The 19,710-nt window shown below is 42.0% G+C and overlaps 1 protein-coding gene and 1 long non-coding RNA gene across 6 annotated transcripts in view; one reads left to right on the forward strand and one right to left on the reverse strand.

Annotated features, from left to right (window-relative positions):
* Positions 1-5,279: 5,279 nt before the first annotated feature.
* LOC106146525 lies at positions 5,280-19,023 on the reverse strand. Its single transcript, XR_001231004.1, has 3 exons — positions 17,659-19,023; positions 5,937-6,245; positions 5,280-5,566 (listed from the first exon to the last, which is right to left on the reverse strand). It is a non-coding gene; the product is annotated as an uncharacterized LOC106146525 (long non-coding RNA).
* A 138-nt stretch (positions 19,024-19,161) lies between these two features.
* Atxn1 (ataxin 1) overlaps positions 19,162-19,710 on the forward strand; it is a 399,577-nt gene continuing 399,028 nt past the window's right edge. For 4 of the 5 annotated variants that reach the window (XR_001231022.1, XM_013503812.1, XM_013503811.1 and 1 more), the window contains exon 1: positions 19,162-19,354. The gene's annotated coding sequence lies outside the window, so the exon portion shown is untranslated. The remainder of the gene's footprint in view (positions 19,355-19,710) is intronic. The other variant, XR_001231023.1, reaches the window with a different exon arrangement.

A 19,710-nucleotide genomic window follows, 5' to 3' on the forward strand; every position in this document is an offset into this window, starting at 1 on the left:
GGGGTCTGGGGAAACAGAGTTAATCTCTCAGCAAGCCCCATCTCACTTTACACCATTTTCATCATCTAAAGAATACATGTGCTGAGCACCTAGATGTGCCAGGGCCTGGAACAGTGATGGCAAAGCTTTTAGAGACAGTGAGTGCCCCAACTGCAACCCAAAACCTACTTATTTATTGGAAGGCGCCAACACTGCAATTAAACCTGCATACTGAGGTTTTATTTTAGAAAAAACAATTCATACTTTAGCATCTTTTGTCTTAAAAGAAAAACACAATAACATGCATGCCATAGGTTTGCCACCACTGGCCTAGAATGACAACTGGGAAACACATCTGACCCTGCATGCCTGGAGCTTATAAATTACAGAACACAAGGTGTGATTGAAAACTATGGTGAATGTTTAAATTAAAATGAAACGTATTATCGTACAAGACACATTGCCATCAATGCCCCTCAGAATACTCGCACTTGCCTCAAATAAACTTATCCTTTCTTTCTTACTTTTTGAAGCACTTCTCCAAGTCCTCATTTGTGAGTGTCTGTAGTTACACTGTTGTGGCTGCCTCAGTGTTAAATTGACTCAAAACATTTGCCTTTCATGGTCCTTTTGACTTTGGTGCCAGACTTGAGATGTATGGTGGAGGAAGACACATGACAAGATAATGTTTTCACGAGCTGCCTTTCTATCAAATGGTACTTGGTAGCAGCATTCACCACATTTTTGATCATACCTCATAACAGCGCTGTAAACTTTCATCATATATATCGATCACACCTTGTATATATGGACTAGAAGAGAAGCAATTTCAGAATAGGCTGATAGATGCCATAGTACGGAGCCATAGCACTCTGCTGGGGTCACTACTCAGGCTTGGAAAGGATGTTTCAGGCAAAGGGCACCTGGAGGAGCCAAAACAAACAAACAAAAAAGCAATACAACTACAGTACTTTGGGGTTTAAAAGATCCCTGGATGAGCATGAAAACAGACTTCATGATGCCGGCTCCGACAGGTTCCGCAGGAGCTCAGTAAGGCACGTCTTGTAAGCAGCGATAGGCTGATCTCCTCCTGTGCCTCAAGCACCCTGGCTCCTGCCCCACTGCACTTTCCCCATCACTGCTTGTCCTTTCCTTTTGGAAATGTAGCACTGTAAAGAGGTGGAAAGAAGCCTTTGCTTTCAAAGCAGCAGCATTATTAAATGAAAAGGAAAAGTCTCCCATAATCTATGGCAAAATCCTGTAGATTGGTCTATGAATCAGTGTAGCTTACGCTAAAGCAACTCATTTCCTGACAGCAGCTCTATGGCTTTAGGCTTCCAGAGAGGCATAAAGCTAGTATGATATTTACTCTTAGTTAAAATTAAATGGAAGTGAAGAAAAACCAAAGAAGAATTCTTCTGGGAAGATATATCATAAATGGAAAAAAAGCTACCAAGCAATAGAGACTCCATATGTATTTTTTTCATTAAAGGAAGTGTGGAGTATATCTCGATTCACAAACTCAATTCTCTCCACAATTCTGGTCGCAAACTGAACTGGACAAGAACAGAATCAAATTTCCCCATAAAGTTAACATTGAATGTAACCATTGAATTTGTTAAAATGGTAAGTACCCCTGGGTTACTGGGTTTTATGTGATTTTTATACTCTTTTTCGCTGTGAAATACACATTTGGGAAAGCCCGTGATACAGGAAGTACAACTTAATACATTTTTATAGAGTGAACCTTCACATAACTACAAGAAGAGGTGAGAGCACAGCGTAGAAGCCCTGCACCCACTTCTTCCCTCAGGAATTCGCCACTGTCCTGACTTTCATGATAACCTTTGTTTTGCTTTGTTTTATCTTTCATTATACTTTTATCACCCAAGTGTTTATTGCTGAGTCCTAATTTTTTTGCTGCTTTTTAAACTTTATATGGGAGCTTGTGATTTCCTGGTCCTCACTGCTGTTTCTTACCGTGACACTTCTAAGTTTCAGCCGTGGTGCTGAGGCTTTTGTGACCCCTTTTATTTTTAATACTCTTTAGTAATTCCAAGGTTATACTTATGACAGTTTACTTATCTACTGTACTGTGGACGGATATATTGGCTTGTTTTCAGCTTGGGGCTCTTGTGAATACAGTTGTTCTTCTTCTGACTCTCACATGAGCATATTTCTGTTGGAGACATTTACCCAGGGGTAGAAATCTGGGTCACCAGGTATGCATGTCTCGAGTTTCAGTAGGTAAAGCCAAAGAGCCAAGAACAATGTGCAGGCCCTGTAGTGGTGTGTCCTATGATGGGGTTTAGTTTCTTATTTGAGTTTATCTAAATTTTATATATTTCTCCATAATAAATATCTGTTGGTTTCAATTAAGCAAAATGCTCTTCTAATACCTTTAAAAATTATCTTGTCTGTTGGAATATTCTTTTTAAACATTTTAAAGGAAATAAATCATTCTTATAGAGAAAGCACACAGAGCACTCATGTAAGGCTTACTGTGCTATCCCAGTGAAGACACTTCTGTGACCACAACCTTGGTCAAGATAGAACTTTCTAGCACATTGAAAGCCTTCTAATCACAGTCTTCCCCTCATCAAAAGAATGATCAAAAGAGGAGCTGGGGGTTTAGCTCAGTGGCACAGCGCCAGCCTGGCAAGCACAAAGTCGTAAGTTTGATTCCTGGTACTGGAAACAAACAAACAAACAAACAAAAGAATGATCAAAAGAATACTGATCTGTGACACAATCTTCTGTATGTTTTTGAGCTTCCTACAAACAGAACAAGCCAGCTAGCATTATCTTGTGTCCAACCTCTTTTGTATTTTCCAACACTGTGAGATTCATCCTATTAATGGATGTAGAGTAATTTGTTCTTTTGTTTCTTTTCTTGCCAGGAGAAGGAAATATTGACCTCAGGAAACTGATCTGCTCATCACTTTTTAGGCTCATGGAATGCATCGACCAACCAGGGTGTTATGGTTTGTGTCTGTGTGTCCCCCCAAAGCCTCATGTGGCCATGGGGCAGGCTTTTAGAGTTGATTGATTGTGGGCACGAGAGCTACACCCGCCCTGGGGTGGATAGTTTGCATATGTAAGGGAGAGGAAAAGAGTGCTTGAGGCCATTCCTCCCCCATTCCACCCTGGTGTGTGGTTGTGGCTTAGCTGTGTTCTGCTGCCCCGAGCCATAGCTCTCTGCCATGTGCCACTCTGCCTTATAATCTGCCAAGTATGGACTGAAACTTCCACGAACTGTAAGTGAAATAAACCTTTCCTTCCTTAATTTTGGGTATCAGGTATTTTGTCCCAGCAGCGAGAAAAAAGTAACCAAGACACGGGGCCACACATGGAGTAAAACACGATGTGGCCATTTGTATCTGTATTGCTTCCTCTATCTGGATGCTGTGAGCTGGGGTTGGAGAGGTAGTAATGAGGTGAGCATGTGTATGATGTCCCCAATTATCCTTTGACCTGGGTGACGGAGTCTCCCCTTGAAGTTGCTCCCTGGTGATAATGAGTACTTTCTTTCCTTTCTCATCTATCAGCATCACATCCCAAATGGTACCCTTTCATGTGAAGATTTCACTGGGAGAATTATGGGAGTGCAAGGATACAACTGGTATGTGGCTGCAGGAAGCATCCTTGGCCTTCAAGCAGGGATAGTTTCAAAGCTGTGCTTTCACATGATAGAACAGAGCACTGTGAGCAAAAATCATAGCCTCAACATGTTGTAGGAGAAAAATCCTAAAGCTGTCCTCCAAAAAGAAAAATAAAACCAACAGTGTAAGCTTTTTGCTCTTTCAAATAACCAGTGTTCAACACTTCCTCATAAAACAATTGTTTATGTCTAGCTTTTGTTTTCATTTCAAACAGAGTGTCAACTGAACTTGAACTCTTAAAATAGAATCTTGATATCAATCTACATTTTTAAAGCAGCCAAACAGGCTCTCAGATGGTAAATCTCGGAAAGGCTAGATGTGAATTCACAGCAAATGTAGTTTTTTTCTTTTTTCTTTTTTTCAAAGTCTTGAGCTGTAATTATTAAAATTTCAATTGTCCCTGGTCATATTAGCCAGATAATCAAATTTGGATTGCAAGAATGAAGTAACCTGGAGTGTGCCTTCATTACTACTCCATGAAAATAATTCACTTAAAAGCATTCTCATTCTCTTTCACCTCCAAATCTGGAACTAGACCATGGCAGGAGCCAGAAATTTTACCATGATTATTCAAAATGATCAAATTGGTTCTCAAAACAAAGGCTGTCATACAGAAATACAATAGGTACAGAAATATTTCTACCACCACAAAAAAATCTAAAAACATAGGAGAAAAATGACTGACTTTGTGTCCCAAAACAACAAATCAGAATGCTAAATGGAATTGCAAATTTGGGGGGACAGCTATTGAGGAGCTTACTGATTAATTTTTAGAAAAGAGGAAAGAAGAACATTTTCTAAATAGCCGACTGAGAACAGTTTTTATTAGTGAACTATGTAGGTATCCACTGCAGAAATGATCTATGAGCATATAAGTCAATTTGAACTGGAATGTATTTAATCTTGTAGAAGCGCCAACTACGCAAGTTAAGATTTCATCAAGCAGAGCAAGGATAAAGAGTTTTTGTTATCCTTTCTTTTACCAACACAATAAAAATCCCCTTTCCTCCCACTAACTCCTGATTCCAAAAGGAGCTAGGCGAAGTTCTTGGACCAGGAAGAACCTGGTGGGAAGGAATTGTGTCAGGCTCCTGGTTCTTTTCTGCCAGTGTCTTTTAATTCTTATCTACCAATCTTTTCTGCTATTTCAGGAAAAGAGGATCCCAGCTGTGCTAAATAGTGTAGTAGCTATGTAATCCAGACACAGTCCACAGGGGGTTAGGACAGAAATTAACAAATACATTTTAGCTTCAAACCTTACCTGTGAAGAATACCAACCAGTTTCCCCAAACACCTATAGACTAAAGACTCCAAAATCTTTCGTTGTAAGAATCCAAGTGTGAAGGCCACCATGACCAAAGTCTTATAGGATTGGATTTTGTGGATCTCAGCACTCTCTTTCTCTAAGTGCTGGGGATGGTGGGGAGGGGAGACGTGTCTCAGTTCTAGCATGAATTTGCCACTAATTATATGATCTATGCCAATTTACTGCAACTCTTTGGCTCTGATTCTTGTCTATAAAATGAAAAAAAAATGAACTAGATTTTCCAAGGATGCTCCTGGTTCTAATAATGTGGTGTTGTATAAGTTGTATTTCTTAGGCTATGATTAACTAATAGGCCTCCCTCACCTTGTTTTTCTGTATCTAGTTGGATTCGCCAGCATGTTCTTCTTTTTGCTGATGCACTGAGAGACAGTGATGGAACTGGGAGCCTCATTACTCCAGTGCCCAGGGTCCAGTGTCATCTCAGATGAGCAAAGCATTCACCAATCTAGGTTCATTTTTGTTCCTTTTGTTGGTACTGGAACTCCCGTGGTATTGTACGGGAACTTCATTGGGACAAAACTAAAAATATGAGAAAGGTGAAATGAAGGCGTGTGGTCTGCCACAAGGCGTTTGTGACATTTCCTGGAAGTCTTCAGATCTATGAACAAAAAAGTGGACGGTTAGAGTTATCATACAGATAATGTCAATATTTAATAATTGTAACCAGAGTTTGGGAGATGATTTGAAATAGTATACTTCAAAACACGAACAGTGAGATCTGACATCTCACGGAAATTTTCTGCACCAAGAGGGGCAGCAGATGCCACAAGGAGGAGCCGCAGACTGGGAGCAAATCCACTCCATCCTACTATGAACCCTTCCTGTTCGCCAGCGAGCACGGTTCCCTACATCTCAGTACAGCAGCACTGTTCTGCAGTGCCATGACTAGCTATTTCGGGAGCCTAACACAGCAGGACAAATGTGCCCAAGTCCACACAGTATGACAGAAGAATTAAAAATGTATTTACCATCTGTTGGTAGTTTCCTTGCAGGGATCTTTTCTTTTCCTTTCCTGCAGCCGCAAATAGGGTCTTCTCACTTCCTTCCAACTTCAGAGAGCTGGTCTCTCTTCACATCTCTGAAATGTAGGGCTTGCTTTTTTTTTTTTTTTCTTCAAATTTCTCAGACTGCTGAACTCTGGAACTCTTTCAGCTTCTAGGATCATTTCCCTTACATATAAAGTGTAAGGAAACTGTGAAAAACTTGTAGTGTCTTCCACTTTTCATGTGGCCAGGTGACTTTCAGACCCTTCTCTTGGATTCTGATCCCAGAGGACTCTGGGAAGTTTGGGGGTAGAACAAGAAGAAAGAAGAAAGAATTGGAGCAAAGGCTAAAGAAGAGAGAATTATGTCCCTAAATTAGACTTGGGAGTTCACAGTGGCCCTTTACAATCTACTTAGTCCTTATCACAGTGGGATGCCCAAGATGAGAGGCAAAATTTCTACTAGGAAAGAGTCCCAGGGATGGAAGTGTGATGTGTGTGATGGAAGCTTCAAGTGTGAGTCATTTCCGCCCATGTAGTAGCTGGGTAAAAAGTGTAACCTGGAACATAGTTTTGTTAGCTGAGAAAACACTTAGGCTGATGTGGAGAAATGATTATTCTTCAGTGAGAGCCCCTGGGCTTTAATTTCTAGGATATATGCATTGTGCACCAAAAACTAAAACCTAAAATATAAAGATGATGTTAGACAGGATTCCCATAGCCAAAATACTGTAGTGCAGCATTGACGCTCATGTCCTTTCCTTCTTTCTTCCCTTCCTCCTCCCTCCTTCCCAGCCTCCTTCCACCCTTTGCTTCCTTCTTTCTTCCCTTCTCTTCCTTCCTCCCTTCCTTCCTTGCTTGCCTCCTCCCTTTCTTGCTTCCTCTAAAGTTCTAGGGATTGAACCTCAGGCATTCACAGTGAGCTATATCACCTGCTCTTTTTTTTTTTTTAAATTTTTAAAGACAGGGTCCTCTAAGTCACAAAATCGCCCAGGTTGGGTTGGAACTTACAATCTCCTACCTCAGCCTCCCAGACAGCTGGAATTACAGGTGTTTGCCACCACACCTGGCTCACTGTCCTATTTTATTCAAGTAATGACTTGTTACAAAGGTGAATAACTTTATCTTAAAATCATTGCTGGGTTATCTTGATCCTTGAGCAGGTCCTTTCAACATCAAGCCTCAGCTTAGTCACTTGAGATTATGAAAATCATGATCTGTACATCACCCTATTGTGGGGATTAAATGACAGAGCATCCCCAAAGTTCCTACCATAATGCCTGGAACAGTATAAAATTCTGATAAATAGTACCTGTTAAGAATTGTAATTCTTAGAAGCTGACAATGTACTACTCACTATTCTCAAAACCTACTATCAGGTTCACATATTCTCCTGGATTCTGGTTTTAAATTTTGTTTTTTAAAAGAAGTTTATGCATGTGATGGGTGTGAAACCTCGCTCATTCTAACTTAACTTTCATAATCATATGTCATACAATTAAACCAAAGCACAAGTAAATAGTATTTGTATCACATCATGGACTAGTTGATTTGTTTTGGATTAGTTTCTATAAGATAACAATTGTAGTGAGGCTGACAATGCCTATGCATAGTAGTTCCTGGGAAATACTACTCATTAATTCTAATTCATTTAACAGTCAATGCATATTTAATGGGTGTCTATCAGGTACCAAGTACTATTCTAGATGAATGACATGGACGAAAATCTCTGCCCTTAAATAAAAACAAAAAAGGTAAATGACATAGAATATTGAAATCTAATATGTTTGTAGCATAACTGAACAGCGAGATAGGTCAGCAAAGTCAGCAGGTCCGATTTTAACTAAGGTGACCACAGCAAGCCTCGCTGGCAGATTGTTTAGAAAAAAGAAGAAGAAATGTGGGCTGGGAGCAAGGACGGTGATAGAATGAATAGATGGGAGGGAAAGGCTGACGTCCTGATGGTGTAAGGCCTTGTAGACCACGGAAGGGCTTGGCCATGACTCCAGGTAGAATTAAGGAGTTGTGAGAAGGTTGAGAGCAGAATTATAAAATCACTTGATGTGTGTGACAGTCTGTGAATGGGGGATGGTGACAGTAGCAGGACAATTTAAAAAGTTACAACAATTATCCACCGGGGCTTTCACTGTAGTGGTGGCAAGAAATGGTCAGATCTAGGTAAATGTTGAAGATCAAGCCAGCTGGATTTGTTGGGTGGACTAGATGTGAATTACGAACACAAGTTGTTTACAGAGATGACTATCTAAAAGCTGTGTTGAACAGCGCATGGCCACCCCAGTAGAAGAGTTACCCTGGGATTCTGGGCTTGAGTGTTAGGCCGCCTTCTGCCTGCTGAGGAAAACCTCTTGAAACAAGTGAGCTGACAGCTGTTCTTTGAAAAATGAGAATCAGAAAGACCGAGGTTTCATAAGCACAAATATGGAAACCCCACCCTTGGCCAGATCTGGAGAAATCAAAGAGCTGGATGTGGTATAAACTCTCTTACCCTGATTGCAGGAGGAGGTCTGCTCAAACGAAAAGTTAAAAAATAAAAGCAAGCAGCTAGGTTTTCTTGGTTGCATTTCCTCGATGCCAAACAATTAGTTTTTTTCAGTCCTTTGGTGACTTTATACATGGTGCGATACCCTTTCTGCAGACAAGAGTTGTTGTACACTCTGGAGCCCAGCAGAGGGAGCTGAGCAGGCCTGCAGGAGACCTCCTTGCTGAGGCCTGGCCTGCGGCCCAGGGCTCTGTACACTTGGGCTCCCACAGGCCTCTTTCAGTAGCCTCTGTGTCTGAGTCCTGAGCCAGACACTGTTTCTGGAATGATAGGGAGGTGAGTCTAGAAGTCTGTAGATAAGTCACCTATTCCCTTGGGCCTTTTGTTTATTCATATTGTTGTGGGTGCAAGGCCAAATACATACTTGGAACAGATTACCTGAGTATCGAAAGAGGAAAGAGATAGGGTTGTACATGGAAACAAACGGCAGAAAGAACAATGCCAAATCCATAACCAAGGGTCTCATAAGAAGGGCGTATTCATTTGCTAGTGCTACGGTAACAAAATACCACAGATGGGGCTGTTTAAACAGGAGAAATGCATTCTCTCCCAGTGCTGAGCGTCCGAAGACTGAAACCAGTATTGTTGGGGTCCAGCTCTCTCTCCAAGGACTCTAAGGAAAAAGTCTTCCTTGCATCTTCCTGCTTCTGGCATTTGCTGGTGATCTGGCATTCTTGGTTTAGGGCAGCACTGACTCCAATCTCTACCTTCCCGTGGCCATCTGTGTGGTGCTTCTCACGAGGACAATAGTCATACTGGATTCAGAGTCCAGCCTAATCCAGGAAGACTGTGTCTTAACTAATTACAGCTGAAAAACACCTACTCCCTGATGAGGTCACACCCACAGACCCTGAAGTTAGGACCTCAATATACCTTTTGGAGGACTCAGTTCAGCTCGCCACAGATGGCTGTAGGACATGAAAACTGATCAGAGGGAAAATCGCATCTCTGGAGCAGCAAAGGAAAAGTCTTGCATGCAGAAACTGTACACCAAGGTCTGATGGGTTTGGGAGTAACAGGAAGTATTCAGATAAAAGAGGCGCTCACTTAGGGTACTCTCTCCATCTGTGCTTATGGCCCTGAGGGTTTTTTTTTTTTTTTTTTGCTAGAGGTTTAAAAAAATATTGTATAAATAAAAAGAATAAGAAAATAGCACTTCTCTGACTCACACATTGGGCAGAGCAGCAGACTCTTGTGATCATCAAGAAAGACTTCACAGAAGTGTTGATGCTTGAGCTGATCTCAAAGCAGGAAGATAAAATCTCCTTGTGAAGAAGGGGTGAGGTGGGGCAGGGGAGAGAGGAAAGACTTGGCTTTCCTTCTACAGAGGCAGCATATGCAAAGGTACAGGTTTCTATCAGTGGGACACCTTGAGCTCTTTAAGGAGGTGTCAGTCTTGAGAGGCAGAGCCCATGTTGTGTGGATGTTGTATTAAAAAACGAAGGGGTGAAATGTTTCTGGTTTTAATAAATGCACAAATAAGGACACGATAACACTAGGAGCATATATCAGAAGGAGTTAATTATTGGACACATTTGCCAAAGCACAAATATGGAAACCCCACCCTCAGCCAGATCTGGAGAAATCAAAGAGCTGGATGTGGTATAAATTCCTCTACCCTGATTGCATGCGATCTGCCAACAGTCTTCCTCTGACATATTCTTTTCTGCACAAAGGGCCGAAGTGGGTTCTTAAAAACCTGATCATGAACTGAGATATGCAATTCTGAATCATCACCATGATCTAGGAAAATTAACTCCTCACTGATCTTCCCAGAAAAGCACCCGAGCTTGTTGCCTCAGCCCACACCAGGGTCTGGCCAGGTTTCTGTCACAAAGCAACTCCCCTTTTTTGGCAGAAGAATGTACAGGATGCCAGCAAAGTTCACACTGGGTCATCTCCGTCTCTTTAAAGGCATGATGATTCATTGCTGGGATGGGGGAGAGAGGGGTAGTGAGGGGAGCGGAAGTGCCGAGCAGGAGGGGGCGGAGCCACGCAATTATGAAATTGACTGCAGGAAGAGCTCGCGCCCAGGGAGTGATGGGGTCACACGTTCTTACTCTTGGTATTTAAGCTTCAGCTGGGGTGGGGGTGGGGATGGGAAACAGATCCTGTGATTTGACTGCTTCTCAGAGTAGACACATCCAATAGCTCACATATGTATTACAATTACAATGTACTAATTTCTCTTGCTATCTGACAAAGAAGAAAAGCCCTTCCCTGACAGTACAGTTAGCAGGATAAAAATTTAGCTGGAGTGGCATGAGTGAATAATTTGTCTTCTTCTACTTGATTCACTGGCGTTCTGGCTGACAGGGTCTTCCATTCCGCACATTCATTTTGTACTTAAAGAGGAATTGTTTGTAATTTACAGTTTAAGTCAGAGTGCTGTTATTCTGCTCTGGCAGGAGGCATCTGTGGCGGTAGCTCTTTTTCGTGTCTGTGCTGTAGACTCAAAGCAAAACCAGGGTCTTCAGTCATCGGGTTTGAGAGCTTTCCTAGTGTCCTTGCAGTTAAACTTTGTAGAGGCCGCTAGGAAGCAGTTCTGCAAATAGCAAACTGCCTGACCCACCATCTGCCCTGAAATCCTGACATGGTCAGTTTCCTTGGTAAACTCTAGTTATTTATGTCAGAAAGCAAAGTTTGCCAGTGCGTTTTTCTCCAATTCTTCCTCTTTGGGGCAAACTTTGTAAATTCCTCATAAAATGATGTTCTTAAACTCTGACCCCTACTTGAATCAGGTTCTCCTGTCCCATATTTACTCAAGAACAGTAAAGTAGCTAACAGAGCTTATAGCCACGTATTTTGTCATGAAGTTACAGCTATAAAGAACTCAGTTTCACTCCTTTGATAGAAATTTGATGTTATTTCTGTAGTGAGCTGTTGCCACAGTCCCCTTTTGGAAGCATCCAGGGCTTACTTTGAACAACTCATCAACCGCCCTAAGTTCAGACAGTGGTGGCTTTTGGCTTTGATTTTAATTTAGAAAATGTATTTCTTTTGAGGAAACAAAATGGCAAATTGTTAATGAAATGCTTTAAATAGATTTCCGAATACTGTCAAGCCAATACCAAACAAAGCCCAACTCACTCATTCTAAGCTTTAAAATGTAATGTGTTTCCTTTTCATGCAAGAAGAGCTATTTTCTTTAGATGATTAAGGCCATAAATTATGATATTTTACAGACCACTGCCTTATATTCAATCATGGTCAGAGCTGCATTGATGGAAATTTATCTCTACCTTGCTTACAAAATAGAGAATAATAGTTAAAAATCATCTCATTTCCTTTCGAGGCACCCCATTGTACTAAATATATTACAGTTTAAAAAAACAGATTTCCTTTCATTGGCCTTCATGCTTTTTTCTAGTTAAACAGCAAATTAAATAATTTTCATGATCAATGTTCAAAGCCATCTGTCACTTGAAGGTATCAACCTCAAACCATTTAGCTATCAGCGGTAAAAGCAGCTGTAAAACAAAAATGCTTGTGCTTTCTAAAACACAGCATAAGTTTGTCCATAAGCCTCCTGGGTTGGTAAAATACCTGAGCTCTCCCATGGAGACTGAGTCACAGATAAGCCTGACAAATTTTTATTTTACAGGCCTGCACTAGATCTACCGATGATATTATGCACTCACTAACCACTGACTCCCAGTGATAGTTAAAAGAAGAGATAAGGCCCATGTTACATGGTGCAGCCAGAGGAAGGCAGAAAAATGCCTGTGCTATCTATTGCACTATGGCAGAGAGCTATGCGAGGATTCTAAGGTCTCCAATCATGGGCTTTTAGGGCTAATTGCTATGTCTCTCCAGCCCCATTATCCACATCAGGACTGACCACTAGAAATATCATATAAAGGGGTTGGTTTTGTTGAGCATTTGCCTAGCATGCATGAGTTCCTGGGTTTGGTCCCCAGCGCTGATATAAAAAAAAAATGAGAAAAAGAAAAAATACACAACCATTCCATGTCTCATATTAATTTTTTTTTCCCTCTCTTTTGGTACTGGAAACCGAACTCAGGACCTTGCATTTGCCAAGCAGGTGCTGTGCCACTGAGCTATATTCCTGGTCCTCATATTAAATTTTCTAATAGTTATATTAAGAAAAGTACAAGGCTAGGGATATAGCTCAGGGGCACAAACACCTGCCTGGCAAATGCAAGGTCCTGAGTTCGATTCCTGTTACCAACCCCCACGTCAAAAAAAGTAAAGTATAAAGACATCAAATGAATTTTAAGAACATATATTTACCCAATAAATGTGGAATATTTTCATTTTAACATGAAATATATATTTGTCTTAGTTACTTTCCTGTTGCTGGGACAAACACCTAACACCCACAAGTTAAAGGAGGAAAGGTTTATTTTACCCCACAGTTCACAGAGGTTTCAGTCCATAGTCAGCTGGTTCCAAGGCAGGGTGAAATGGCAGAGGGACATGGCAGAGGAGAAACTGTTCATGGCATGAAAGGCAGGAGGTAGCCAGCTTTCTGTTGTCTTTCCCTCTTTATTCCATCCAGGATAAAAACCCATTACTTAGTGCACTGCTACCCAGGGTGGGTTGGTTTTCCCTCTTCAACAAGTCCATCATCCACACCCAGAACTATGCTAAATCATTCAGTGAACTAATCCAGTATCACAGCCCATGATCCACTCACCTCCCAAAAGCCCCACCTATGAGTGCGTGAAGCTTTGGGAGACATCTGGATAAAAACCATGACACTATATAACCATGTTTTTAAAATTTGAGGTATATTTTAGCACATCTCAATTTAGACAAACCATATTTCAGATGTTTCAGGGTCATATTGGACATTGCAGACCTAGACTAAAGTACTTGCTTTTGTTTTGAATTGTAGAGAGTGTTAATTGAGCTAACCTACTCTGAGAAGCTGAAGCAAGAAAAGCACAAATTCAAACCCAGCCTGGGCAATTCAGCAAGACCCTGTCTCAGAAAAAAAAAAAAAAAAAAAAAAAAAGAGTTGTGGATGTGAAAGGCCTGAGTACAATCTGCAATATAGGAGAAATAAAATAACAAAAACCAGAAAAACAAAAACAACAATAACAGCAAATCAACAAGGAGGAGGAGGAGGAGGAGAATAAGGAAAGGAAGGGAGGAAGGGGAAAAAAAGGAAAGGAAAGACAGAAAGAAAGACACAAATGTGTACTGTTAAATGATAAATTGTTGGCAGAGGTTTAAATACAGTGGTTTTCATTCCACTATCAGTAACGTCATTTTCAAGAGCAGAAAGCTCATCTTGCTACAGTTTGGTAGAGGGTCAAGAAAGATGATTCAGATGCCTGTCCAATAAGAGTCTGCAGGCCTTGCAAACAGCCCAGGGACTTTCACTTGGGTGTGGCGAGCTGACCTCAGAGTCCATTGTGAGCCATTTTTACTTTTGTTTTTAGTTTGTTTGACTTTTATGGTCTCCCCAGGTTTATTTGGAGTGCAATCCAAGGAGTGTATTTTAGAAGCGCAGTATGATTTGCTGATGTTTAAATGACGTATATAGGCTTACGCCCTCCTTATAACAGCATAGATAGAGTTCTGTCAGTATTTCCATTAAGAATTCAAACTTTTTGGGATTTATTACACAGCCATAACAAATTGCTCCAGGCAGAACTTGGCAAATGTTTCCTCAGTGTGCGAGAAAATTCTTTTTAACAACTTAAAAAAGATAAAAGTAAATAAATGTTTACCACTTCACCTTACTCACGGTGATTTTTTGACTGGGGAGACATGCAGATAAAGTACACATCATATCTTCACATTGCATTTGTTTTACAATTTGAAACGCTAAGATCAGCTTGCAAGACAAAACTTGCTCGAGTTATACAATGGCTCTGCTGCCTCCCAAATCTGCAGTGATTCCCCTATTTGAATCTCCTATGTGGAACTCTGATTGATAAAATTCCAAGAGGTTGTGGATCAATCAATAGTGAATCCTGTGTTTCTTCATAGTTAAATTAACATTTTTCAAAAGTTATGATTTATTCTGCTCTGAACTCTTTGTAGAGTTTTAAGTTTTACACACTTAACTGCAGATGTATAGTAAGTTGCTGATAAATAACGAATACATAAAAAGCAGCATAAGAATTAAAGCACAATTTCTGTTCTTTATTTCTTGTATACTTACTTATTAAATATTCAATATAGAGGCAGAAAAAGTTTTAAAGCTAAAAAAAAAATCATGCTACCAAATCTTTAACTTTTATGATTTCCCTCTTTTACACACACGTCGAAGGGTTATTGGAACAATTAAATGATTCAGTGTTATGAAATCCTGAGCTAGGTCCATAACCTTTATGAGGCTTGGCTGTTACTGTGTGTCTTATGCACCTCGAGGGAGTTTCTGAGCATGCAAGATCTATGAAAAGTGTGAAATGCTACATAAATGTAATGGAAAGGTAAATCCTCAACACAGCAAGCGTGGAGAACAAATGTCCAAACTGATTATGAAAGTAAGTATTGTACGGTGAAAAGTGCACGTATTTTAACCAACACAATCGACTCCAAATGAAATTCATCTCTGTAATTAAATGCAGTTGGGTGTGCTGACTCCATTTTTAGATAAACAGGAAGTACTCTCAGAGTTGCCTTATTCTGCATAGTGTTGTCTTTATTTTTGACTAGAGAAAACTGGCCTAAGGCATCTTTTGCAAGCATGACTTTAGAGGTCCACTTTCATTTAAGAATTCAAGCCTAAAACTTGAAATAAGTGTATTATATCTTATGTAACTTATCTCTTTAAATACTTGGCACTATAACCTGGCAGACTGTGTTTGCTTGTTGGTTTTATTTTATTTTGCTTTGGTTGAGCTTTATAACAATCTACTTTCAGTAAGAACATATACTACAATTTAAAATCTGCCACAATTGGAAGGGCCCTGTACACTGCATTTATTAAGCACTCTTGTGCTCCCTCTGCTGCCATGAAGAAAACATTCACATTCAAGACCCCAGCACATTCCTCACCGAGTTTCTTTTTTTAAAAGGATGATGCAGATCTGTGTATAAATCAGGGCTCTCCCGAAATGCAGTACTATTTCTCCAAACCATACATAGTTGTCTCTTGGGTAGGACAACTGGCTCCAGGATTCCTTTTGAATACCAAAATCCTGGGATGTTCCAGTACCTTACATAAAATGCCACAGTATTTGCATATAACCTACGCATATCCTCCTATGTAGCTTAAGTCATCTCTATACGATTTCAAATATCTAATACTATGCAAATAGTATGTAAATAGCTGCTATACTGTACTGTTCAAGGACAAATGAGGAGAAAAAAATTCTGTATGTGCTCAGCACAAATTTTTCAAATAGTTTTGATCTGCAGCTGGTTGAGTCCAAGATGTAGACATCCAACTATAATGTGAAAACTTTTCATTAGAAAACTTAGAATTAGTAAAAAAAAAAATAGGATAGTGAAACTCTTAGATCAGTGTTTTTTAAACTGTAATGTGTTTAGGATCACCTCAGAGGCTGGTTCAAAGGGAGATTCTGAGTCCATAAATGTAGGGTGGAAACCTGGATTCTGAAAGTCTAAAAAAACTCCCATCTGTTGCTGCTGCTTTGACTATTTTAGAGGTGTATAAGGAAGTTGGGATGTGATACAGTATCATTAATTTATATACTTGCTGGCCTATGTCAAACCTTTGAAAGTATATATGACTAAAATGGCAAAATAGATACAAGGATTAAATCATTTCAATGCTGTTTAAGCAATCCACAACATATATTAAGAGTAAGGCTCAACTATTCCTCAATTTCCTTTCATTTTAAAGATTGACATGAACAAATATAAAATCAAGTTTATGAGTAAAAGTACCATAGTTTGTATTTGTATTTTACTTTGTATTTTCCTTCTGGCTTCTTGAAAGATCTGCTCTTTTTTCTTTGAGATTTTGTTTGCATGAGATACCACCCTCTTCCATTCCGGGGGTTGAACCAGGGCCTCACACATGCTAGGCAAGCTACTCTACCACTGAGCTACACCCCTAGGCCTCGTATTTTATTTTATTTTACTTTAATTTTTGAGATACAGTCTGATTTAAGTTGCCCAGGCTGACCTTGAACTCTCTATCCTCCTGCCTCAGTCTTCTAAGTGGCTGAGATTACAGACCTGTGAAACCATGTCTGGCAAAAACTCTTGCTTTGAAAGAGTCAGTGCCTATGATTTGTGACTGTGTGTTTATATTTTGTCATCTGAAAACAAAACATCTCAGTCTTAAAGGTAATGAAACTCTTTTATAAGTATTTTGCTTATGTTGAACTTTGTAGGAAGAAATCGTTAAATAGAGTTTAGTGTCAGTTTTTCATCTTCATGACCATGAAAGTAAATGACACATTCCTTATTGTTTTTACTGTTCGGGTACTATACATACTTAGCTGCCTTCAGGGGCTATTTAAATTAATCGACTCACTCTAATCTGAATTATGTGTTTTAATATGTCTCAGGTTGTTAAAATACCATAAATTAACTGCTTCTGCTAATGTAATAATTGCAATATTAGTTTTTTTCTTGAAAATTCTCTAAATGTAAGATGTCTAAAAATAGAGTGGAGGTGGATTGGACAGTTTGCAGATTATGAGTTGGAATAAAAACATCTCGGTTAAGCCAAAAACATGGCAACCAATATTTTCTGTTATAAAAATATTTTAGATGAATTTAGTTTTTTATGAAAGCTGTCTGCAACGGAAATGAAGAGCAGGAGCTCTGTGTTTATTCACAGGCCAGCAGTAATAATACCTGCAGCACAAAGCGTACGCCGTTTCCCTCCAGAACCAACAAACCTCTGTTCTTCTTAGAAGTCAGCTTTGCCAAGCCGGGAAAAGATAGTACCTGGTTGTGTTCTGAATCACCAGCCCTCCCCTTGACAAATCTTGTCGGCGTAAACACCAGCCAGAACCTTTACAGGAAACTGATGTTAACTGTCCACTAGAGGCTGTAATGAGACCAACAATGTCACCAGCACAACCTCAGGTTGAAACCTAAGGATCATTGATTTTTAAATGGAAAGAGAGAAAGAAAAAAAAGTTGTAGAAACGAGTAAGCGTGAACAATAGTAGTTCTATTTAAGTAGCCATGTCTGTGCGCGTGGCATTTCAAGATGTGAGAAAAAAAATTTCTGGGGCTGTATTACCTTCTTCGTGAGTGTGCTTATTTTTATTTTTGAAGCGCGTTGGCTCTACAGTCCAGAGTTGTTTAAAAGCTGACACATTTCTCTGGGTGATTCTGTATCCTGCTTCAGTTGGTGACTAACCGTTAGGTCATAAGCAAACTCAGCCAAAAGGTCTCTCAAATACAGCTTACAGTCAATAGCGGTGGCTTCCAGGGAGAAACGGAGGGATCAGATGTCTAGACCCAGTTTCAAGCACCTGAAGCAGGTCAAACGCTACCCCGACACCTACTGGCCTTCCAGAATTATCTGCGGCAAGGACAGCGCCTCAGTGAGCGGCCCTAGGGACGCGCCTTCTTCCTCCAGGTGCCACACCTGTTGGCAAGGTGCACCTCTGCAAAGATCCCTGTACGTGGAGCTCACCCGAGCGGTGGACGGGCGGAGAGGACGGGGCGGGGGAGCCGAGGACCGCACTTAGCAATTAAGACCAGAGGAAGTTCTTCGGTGTGGATTCATAAGAACTGCTATTTAACGCTCCGTTTACTTTCTCTATCTCCTACACCGGTTACCTCACTTCCGATTAAATTAATGATCCCGAATTAGCCGCGAGAGGAGCCTGCGGGTCGTCTATCACGGCCACAGCGGAGTAGTTCAATTCCCAAAGCAGATTTCCGGAAGTGCAGAAATAGAAGGGAAGGCGGGTGGTCACCAGCTCTCGCGGGTGGGAAAGGTGAGGATGCAAGTGCCGTCGCGGGGACTCTTAAAACTTTCCCGAGTTGCACGCCAAGGCAGCCCCGTGGCTCCAGGTCTGGGTTCCCAAACGCCGAAACGACGGGGTTGGAGGGTGAAAGTGCAGCGGATGACCAGAGTGAGCACGCGTAGGCGCTTCTCGGAGCGCCCCGGGCTCAAGGCCAGTTGGGATTAGAATTAGCCGGCTTCCCCCGCCCCAGTGGGTATTTCACCGGCTCGGAGCTGAAGCTTGATACCCTGGGGGAGGGGGGAGTCCCCCAGATTGCCTGAGTTGCACCCCACTGTCACTCTGTTAGCTCCGACTAGGCGCAGAGAGCTGGGAAGCGCGCAAGCACCGGCCGGTCACCGCTCCAATTACCTCATCGCTCCAACTCCCCGCCCCTCTCAAACCTGGAAGGAGCAGCCCCCTTCCTCTGACCAGGGTCTGCGTCCCCCCTTCTGCTCCTGGCTCCCCGGTCGGTCCCGATCCCCGATCCACTCTCGGGGCGCGGCGCTGGCCTCCCCGCCTGCCGGGGCTGCGCGCACCCAAGGGTTAAGGGCGCGGGCCGCCGTGCGCTCGCCGTGCTCCGTGCGGCTCGCCGGGCCGCCTGCCAGAGGGTGCCCCCCCCCCCCCACGAAGTCGGATCCTTGAGCTGCGGCGGCGGCAGCCAACTGCTCCATATTTGGCTTCTATTACACATTTACATACTGGAGCGAGCGAGCGAGCGCGAGAGAGCGCGAGGGAGGGCGGGCGGGCGGGCGGAGGGAGGAGGGCGGGGAGGGAGCGGGAGGAGGGGGAGGAGAGAGCGGAGTATACCGCAGACATCATTTCTACTACAGTGGCGGAGCCGTACAGGACCTGTTTCACTGCAGGGGGATCCAAAAACAAGCCCTGTGGAGCAGCAGCCAGACCAACAGCAGCCGCAAGACATTGTTTCTCTCCCTCTGTCCCCCCTTCCCCACGCAACCCCAGATCCATTTACACTTTACAGTAAGTGGCTATTTTTTTTCCTCCTCTGATTCTTTCTCTCCCCCCTCCCCCTCCCCTTCTCCCCCTTATTTAGATTAAAAATCAACCCCCCCACCCCGTTCTCCCGAGAGGGGAAAAAGCAACAACCAGCAAACAAACCCCAAATCCCAATCGGCTGCACGGAAAACAGCTGGAAGAGGAGCGAAGGAAACCTACGCGTCGTGTGTGTGTGCTGTGTGTGTGTGTGCGTGTGTGTACATACAACCGTCCCTAGCTCCAGCCTCCCGAGCCGGTACCCCACTCTGGGCGCAGGAGCTGCCGGCAGGGGGCTGCCAGGGTGGGGGCCGCCGGGCCAGGGGGCGCGCCCGGGCGGGGGG

This window comes from Chinchilla lanigera, unplaced genomic scaffold (assembly GCF_000276665.1).
Source record: "Chinchilla lanigera isolate Chin_1 unplaced genomic scaffold, ChiLan1.0 scaffold00082, whole genome shotgun sequence".
Classification (NCBI taxonomy): domain Eukaryota; kingdom Metazoa; phylum Chordata; class Mammalia; order Rodentia; family Chinchillidae; genus Chinchilla; species Chinchilla lanigera.